Below are 8,977 nucleotides of genomic sequence, written 5' to 3' on the forward strand. Positions count from 1 at the left end.
CTACAATTTTATCATAATAAATATATATTACTACTGTCCTCCATATTTAATTTTTCAATTATTGAATATAATATATTATCATTGTGGTGAAAGTAGATTAGATACTTATACTTTCTTCGTCGAATCGTTAAATTATATTTATTTATTTTTCAAAACCTTTACTTTCTTAATTTTTGATTTCAAATATTTATTTGCAAAAATCGTAAATTTTGCTCTTCATTTTATTCATATGTTTATTTTTATGTAAAAACTTATATAAATAATAATAATAATTAATAAATACAAATTTAAGTAAATTGATATATTGAATGATAATAAAATAAAAAATATTAATATACAAAAATATTATTATGATAAAATATTTCTACATCATTAATAATTATAAAAATATATTTATAAAAGAATGTTGGGTTAATTTTCAATCAAATATGATAATCAAGATTTTCAACGTCTCGACCTGAAAGATGAAAATTCAGAATTTCTTTTTTAAATTAAATTATAACAAATAACGAAAGTTAGTGCATGACAAACGAGTATTCCTAATGATATGTAGGAAATGAGATCGTAATATAATCGAAATAAAAATGATGATAATGAAGATGAAAATAACAAAAATAATGAATAATAATGTATTTTTTTAATTAAAACTTTTTTATTTTTATTTAATAATTTCAATAGTTATATATATATATATATCTATATCTAGTATGTTTTATATAAATTTATAGAATTATATAAATCAATAAAAATTATTCTAACCATCCTATGAAATTCATATAAATTTATAAATAATCCAATCAAATTCATAAAAATTCATTTTAATCAATTAATAAAATCCACAAAACTCTAAATAGACTCTGTGCATTTAGAAAATTCATAAAAATTCAATAGACATTTTCAAATCCAATAAAATCGGATCAAAACCCAAATAAGTACACCCCTCAGTATAAGAAAAAACATTTCCTATAGCATTTTCCCATATCTATTCTTGAGTTTGATGGTTTCGGACATAAATTTTTTTATATAATTAATATTAAATTAGTATTATTTTAATTTTTAACTTTTTTTTATTTTAATAAAATAATTATTTTGTTTGTTCTATCTTCAATAGAAATAAATTATTTTTTCATAAAATATTATATTTAAATCAAAATCAAATAAAAATTTTAAAATTAAATAATTTTAAACAAAGTGTAATATAAATATATATAGGGATTACTCGTATACATATATTGATACATTTTACTTATATGTACATATATATTTTGTACAAATGGGCCCTTAGTAGGGCTGAGGTGGTCTATGTCCACTTATCAGATTACAATTTACTTTTTGGTTTCAATTAATAATGGAGAGCCTCAATTAACATTAAACAATATCTTATCTTAAACTAATGTATTACCCATCGTATTTCAAATTTTGGGTGTTGCACATATAATTTATTATGTTAGGTTTTGTGTAGTCTCACTTTATATATACTAGGCTTGTACCACGTTACACCATACTGCTTCGACTTTGTACATCAGAGTCTTATTTGTACTATATTATTTTGAGGAGAAAATAAGCAGTCGAGGTGTTTATGGCATGAAAATATAAATATATATATATATATATATAACTAAAAAAATGTTTGTGTGTTTGAACCTTTAAGGTAAAACATTCCCTAAACTCCACAAATGTACAATAAATGAACAATTTATGGAAAAATATTTCATTCAAATTATAAATAAATAAATAAATAATTCATATTTTGATAGAGTGATCATATATTCACTTTTGTTAGTCATAGTGGAGTAATTGAATTTATTTTAGACCAATGGATCCCGAAATTAAGTAAACTTTAGGATGAGATATATAGAGTGTGCTCTCGAAGCTAAAAACTAATCTTGATATTATTCTAGTCATGACACGTAACGGATAGGATATAAATTTCAGGACAAATTGGTACAGGAAACTTAGTCATGATCATGACCGAGTCTCACATAACAATTTGAAATTTTAGTGATTAAGTTCATTGAGACACAATAACATAGCTAATTTAGTCATGATCATGACTAATTTTTTTATGTTATAGAAAAATTTTCATTATCTTCAATTTTAAAATTGGGTATATTAATGAACTAATGTGTCTGTTGGGAATTTTGGCCGTTCGAGGCCAAACCCGACAAATCCCTTGGAAATAAAAATTAGTTGGAACATCTCAGTAATCCGGCCCACTGGATTGGCTCAATCCTATTACCCAAACCCTTTACCCAATCCTTTTTCTCCAAGCCCAATTTTTTGGTTATATCCGTGAGTAGTTTTGGGTGATTGAAAGAGATTAAAAACCGTGAGGTCGGTTTGGAGTGAGTTTCAGAGAGTTACAACCGATTAGAGAGGTGGGAGAGGAGCTTCGTGGGAGAGACTGAGAGTGGAAGCGAGAGGATTCTGGTGAGTTTTCCGGTAAGTAAATAGCCCTTTGCAATGGCCGATTTAGGTGGGTGTCGAGACGTGGAATAACGAGCCGACCTCCTACCTTGTGGCGTGATTACCTCGGGCCATTCTCGCACCAAGGCTCTAAGCCGATATCCGCCGTCTCTTCGCCACCGGTGAAAGATTGAATAAGATAGGAGAAGAAACGCTTCCGGACATCGCTAGACTGCCGGAGATGAAGGCCAGAGCGACGCAGCTGCCGGAGCCGAACTGCGCCGTTGCTCGTCGGTGGAGGAACACTCGGTGAAGTTCCACCCGCGCCGCCGCTGCCCTTTGTCTGCAAAAAATCTTCCGTTGTCTGTCGCGAAGACGAAGAACAAATTCTTTAATTTGGTTGACGAACAGGGAGTTGATTTTTCAATTTCCAATTCAATTTAATTAGGCGTATTTTTTTTGCTTGTTTGTTTCTGTTTTGTTTTTCTTTTCTAGATTAGTGTTAAACTTAATATGTGTTTAATTTTAGGTAAAATTACTTATAACTCCCTTGTAGTTTTGAAATTCAGCGTAAAATCTCTCTATACTTTACAAATTGCATGGTACCCCCTTATACTTTAAAAAACGTTGCATGAAACCCCACCACCATGAAACTTTCCTCATGTGATAAAAAAGATGATTTCCTATCTATATGTTTTACATGGCAGGGGGGTTTCATGCAATATTTTTGAAAGTATAAGGGAGCGTCGTGCAATTTTTTAAAGTAAAGTGGGGATTTATGCTAATTTTCGAAACCACAGAGTGGTTTCATGCAACATCTTTTTAAGTATAAGGCAGTTGTTGAGTAAGAAAAAAACCAATGTACAGGGTTTTCGAGAATGGGCCTAGGGCTGTGGACTGGTGTATAGTTCAGTGGGCCTGTTAATGACAGTGGGATCCTAAATGGGTCTGAATATAAGCCAAACGGCCCAAGTATTATTTAGACATGGTCGGGCAAAAGGAGGTCGGACGAAAGATGAGATGGCCGATACAGAGATCGGTCAAAATGAGGTCGGACGAAAGATGAGACGGCCGATACAGAGGTTGGTCAAAATAAGGTCGGGCGGAAGATGAGACGGCCGATACGGAGGTTGGTCAAAAGGAGGTCAGGCGAAAGATGAGAAGGCCGATACGGAGGTTGATCAAAAGGAAGTCGGGCGAAAAAAGATGAGACAGCCGATACGGAGGTCGGATGAAGAGGAAAGTGGGCTTCTAACAGCCCATTTGAAAGAAAGGTCTGCTAATTGGTCGCTTAATTAAGCGATCTGTTAATCGCCTAATCGATTGGCCGGTTATTTGGTCAAACAGTAGTTCAGTCGCTTGAAAGGGCGGTCAGTTGGTCGTTTGATTGGGCGATCGATTGAATCGTTTGGTCGACTGATTGTTCAGCCGATTGAAGGGACTGGATGGTTGTCGCTTGATTGGGCGATCGATGAATCATCTGGACGAATGGTTGTTCAGCTGTTTGAAGGAACTGAATGGTGGTCGCTCGAGTGGGCGACTGATTAGTCGTTGGGTCTAGCGACCAATTAGTATTTGGATTGGTCGGTTGGTCAATCGTTGGGTTATTCGGTAGGTTCAGTAGGTGGATGGTCCAGACGATTTTTCAGTCGGGTGGTGATTTATGATCCGTCTGAAAAGGCGAAGGTTGTTTTCAAAGTTATAGGGTCGAGCAAACGGTTGCTAAATATAAATGCGACTAAAGATAGTTTTTCAAATGGTTGTAAACACGAGGAGGTTTCTCTTTCAGTTATAACTGGTAGTGCACGATCTGATAACTGACTTAGAAAGCAGTTCTGAGACGGTTAGAAGAAGTTACAACTGGCAAGCTGATACAAAGGCACGATCTGGTCGTGGCGGTTGACATGGGTTTTAAATAGGTCCTTTCATGGCCTGAAGAAACCATCTTCAATCGACATCAGTGAATTGCTTTTGGGGATCACCATTTACTTTTTCAGTCTGTAGTATTTATTTTCCTAGTTTACTTATGTATCGTATGGTGTCTAGAGATTCTTAATCTTAGGCATTTATTTTATCAAATTTGAAGATAATTTCTATTTTCGGGTTTTACTTTTTAATTGTTGAAAATCGGCATCAACAACAGCGTTATGCAATTTTTGAAGTAGAGGGGAGATTTATGCTGAGTTTAGAAACCACAAGGGAGTTATGGAAAATTTTGCCTTAATTTTAATTCGATTCGGTTTAGTTTGGTTTGGGTATAATTCGATTAATTGTTCCCGCTAATAATAATTTGTATTTTTGTATACGATGTTTATTTGATCTAAAAGGATCCGGGAATAAATTCACAATATTTGTATTAGAGTCCGGCAACCGATTCTGAAATTGAAAGAAAATTTGGTTCAAGGTTAGTAGAACTCGAGTCGTGGTAAAAGGCTAAACCGCCCTCTCTTTATTTTCGGTATATTATTATCTTGGTGAATCTTGGTGAAATTGTTGTTAGATAATATGTTAAATTTCTTTGTGTTGGTTGGCTATGCTTTTTTGGTATTTGATAGGCTATATGTTTACTTAGTGATTAGATTGAATAATCTTGGAATATGTTGGTCTTTCTTTGATATTCTTGAAAAATATCTTGAATATTATTTTTGGGTTCCTTGATTATATTCTTGTTATATTCCTAGGGTTATGGTTATAGCCTTGTGAAAATTTTTGTGCTAGCCAAATGCTCTAGTAGAATGCATGCTAAGTCTTTTCTTTGTGTGATAGATATTGCATGTTACATGTTTACTAGAAAATGCCTAAAAAGAATGAATAATTGGAAAATCAAGAATAATTAGTTTTGTTGCCTTATGTGATTTCATGGTAAAAATGTTTGATTCTTGATTTGTATGCTATGTGATTAGTTGTTTGTTATATCATGTTTTGATTGATTGTTGTGATTGTGCTCCTGGGTATTTTAGTGGTAGTGTTTGATCGAACTAGGTGCTTAGTGTTTTGTTTCCCGTTTTGTCGCTTAGTTTTCTTCTAGGGTTAACTTTCTTCCTAGTTGCTTAGGGTTCTGCCAGGCGTTTGTCACACGCTCCAAAATTTAAAATAAAATAAACTTACTTCTGCAATAAAAATAACGTAGTATAGATGAAGTAGGGTCGTCTCCTCAGGGAATTAAAAAGGTTTTATTCTTGATTGTTTGATTTATAAATATAATAAAAGGGCGATTTTGAAAGTAGGAAATAAAAAGAAAATAACAGACTAAAAACTCTACGACTAAAAGATAAATTCAATATAAACAAGTTTCCAGTCTATGAATGAAATTGATAACTTGGGTAGTGAATTTGATCATCATAAATATTTAATTTTATTGGTTTCTAAATAAATTAGTTATAGTTACTGACACGCGCCTAATAACCAATTCTTCCTTAATTTCTTGACAGTCTAGGTACGCCCGTCAACTGTTTCCCTAGTTAGACTAGAACCCTAGTGACGCCACAAAGAATTTACTAGCCTAACCGTTTTGCGAACTAGAAGAGCCTAATTCAATTTAACAATTAACTATGCGAAATTGTTTAAAATTGATTACGTGATTTCCTAATGGTGTCTGCCACTAGTTGCTACTTGAACAAAATTAGAACGCAATTACGGACGCCTAATTTAGTTTAGCAATTAATCCTTAATTCAATTGAAATATCTGACCACAATACCTAACCAAATAAACAATTATAACTCAAAGAAATCAAAAATCACATAAATAGTTAGGAACCAAAGAAATCTCATAAATCAAAACAAGTTTAATCTCCCAAATCCATATCAAGTTGTTTTCCACTCCTAGACTAGAAAGGTAAACTACTCGCTAATCATAGGAGGAAGAACAAAGAAAAAGGAAGCAAAGAGAAACATAATGATGTTGGTAGGGGTAGAATTCGAAATCTTCTTGGAAGAATCTTTCTTCTTCTTGCCCTTGCACGGTTTCTCTCTGGGACTCTTCTGCACGGTGGTCTCCTCGGCAAGTGGCATAAAGTGGCATCTCCCCCTTCTTTCTTTCCTTTATATTTGCCCTAATTTTGTAACAATTAGGACTTAGACCTTTTTGTTATCTTTTTCCACTAATTATATCAATTTTATTTTTTTCTCCTGCAAATTATAAATAAATAATATATGCCCAAATCAGGTAGAATCTAATCAAAATCAACCAAATATTGCAAATAATATAAATATTTAACGCATACGATTTATGGCTATCAGGTTCTTCTAGGTTTCCTCTTTGGTTGCTGAGTGTTCTTCTAGGTAAGATGTCTGAGTGGTTGTCTCTGAAGATCTTAGTGTTAGTGATTGATCGAACCAGGTCCCTAGATCGTAGGACTTTATGTTTAGCCTGTAAAGGTGTGTGTTAGAGCCGTAGAGTTTAGTGCATAAGGTATTGTTTGTGTCCAGTGCTGAGTGTTCTCTAGTTAGCGTCAAATAAGGTAGAGCTCCTATTATGTGATTCTATGTTTTTTTTTTTTTTTGTATTTGGCATGTGTTTGCTTTCCTTTGTGTTTGCGACCTTTAGTGAATGATATTTGATTCTTATATCCGTCGTACAAAACACGTCTATGAAATTGCCATGGTCGTCCCAAAAGAAGGTGGCATGCAGTCATGGGACACATATCACAAAGGACATTATCGCTGAAACCACGAATCAAAAAGGTAACAATGGCTCGTCTATCTACACGGACAGCTCCTTCATCGCTCATCCAATGTAGGTTATATGGTTTCGGGTGTGAGGTGGTATTCAAACTTAGCTTCTCGACCACATAGGAACTAATAACATTGGTGCAACTACCCGAATCCACTATCATGGATATAGTATGTCCCACTACCTTGCAATGACAGTGGAATAGATTTTTTCGTTGTTCCGCATCCTTATCTTCGCGCGGTAAAGAGGTCAAGGCACGCATGACTACTAAACTTAATGAATCCTCATCGCACACTTCTTCAACGTCATCATCACTTCCAGCCTCTACTTCAGCCTCTACTACCTCATCGCCCTCACCATCATCGACATATCCCCATTCGCCATTCTCCAAAATCATAATGTTTCGTTTATTGGGGCATTGACCTGCATAGTGCCCTTGTCCATGACATTTATAGCACGTTCAATCTTTTCTTTTTGCTGTCCAAACTCCTTTCCTTTGAAATTCGCAGTCTCATCCTTCTTATCAATTATTTTAAATTTGTCTTTATCCATATTTTTACCGAAAGGCTTAGCAAAAACAATTCCCTTAGATCCGGTAGAAGATACGACCGGAGCTACAGAACTGGTTGGGAACTTCCTTTGAGATGACAATGTTGAGGTTGGTCTGTTGAGCTGCTCCTCGTGTTTGATAGTCAAATCCACAACTTCCGGAAGAGAACGAAAACGGTGCAGCACAACCGTATCAGCTATCTCACGCCTCAAACCCTTAATGAACCGAGCTTCTGTCAATGACTCGCTCTCATCAATATCCAGTCGCATCATCAAAATCTCCAATTCTTTAAAATATTCCTCCACTAATTTCGAACCTTGCACCAAGGACTACAACTTGATATTCATATCTCGTTCATAACTTTGTGGCACAAAACACCTCATCGTGATTTTCTTCAACCGGGGCCAAGTATCAATCGGATTTTGTCGATGTTGTTCTCTATAACGTCTCTCCTTCTCCCACCAAGTCAATGCATAATCCTTAAATTCACAAATCGCTATTCGGAATTTCTTGTATCCGAGTAATTATGGCAGTCAAATGCCATATCGCACTTCGTTGTCCAATCCAAAAATTCCTCTGCCCCTCTTAATCCTTCAAATGTGGGAAGGGTAATCCTAATAGTAGAAACATCGTCATCCACTTCACCACGTCGATGATAAGTTCGGTCTCGTTCATAGAATGAGTGCTCTGACTTACGACTATTGTGTGCGTCTGACCTCATTGAAGGACTCACATCACGATGATGAGAAGCCTCAGCTGCATCATATCTACCCAGAATATCAACTACTCCAGAAGGAACCTCAGTCCGTGCCGTCTCCAAAGATGTCAACCTATGATTGAGGTCCTCCATTTTCTTATTCACGGCGTACTCTACATGATCCCAAGTTGACCTTTGTTGCATGGATGAAGTTTTTTTCCATTTTGGTCTCCAATTGTTGCATACTCGATTCCAACAGCTCCTTCAATTGTTCAAAAGTGGCCATCCTGCAAACAAAGACAAACTATATATATGTATATCGAAAGGTAAGTGCTCTAACCCTCCCTCACAACTCTCAGTAAGGAAAATCAGAAGCAACCACAATAAAACAGAAGAAGCGTTTTACAAATACCTCAAACAGTACGTAGGAATTTCTTCAAATGCAATACTCAAGGAGAAGCAATGTCGAACAAAAAACAAGACGCATCAACTAGGAAACAAACTAGAGGATTCGACGCCAAACTGTAATCGCATAATGTAAAGAAAGTTTGACACAAGTTCTTATTCCACAATTAAGCCAACAAGCTAGAATCAAAATCCCTAGCACATCATTAGATCGTGACAATCTCTCCTAACTCAAAAGAACCCCCAC

Source organism: Andrographis paniculata, unplaced genomic scaffold (assembly GCF_009805555.1).
Source record: "Andrographis paniculata isolate CXL003 unplaced genomic scaffold, ASM980555v1 Contig11END, whole genome shotgun sequence".
NCBI classification, from domain to species: domain Eukaryota; kingdom Viridiplantae; phylum Streptophyta; class Magnoliopsida; order Lamiales; family Acanthaceae; genus Andrographis; species Andrographis paniculata.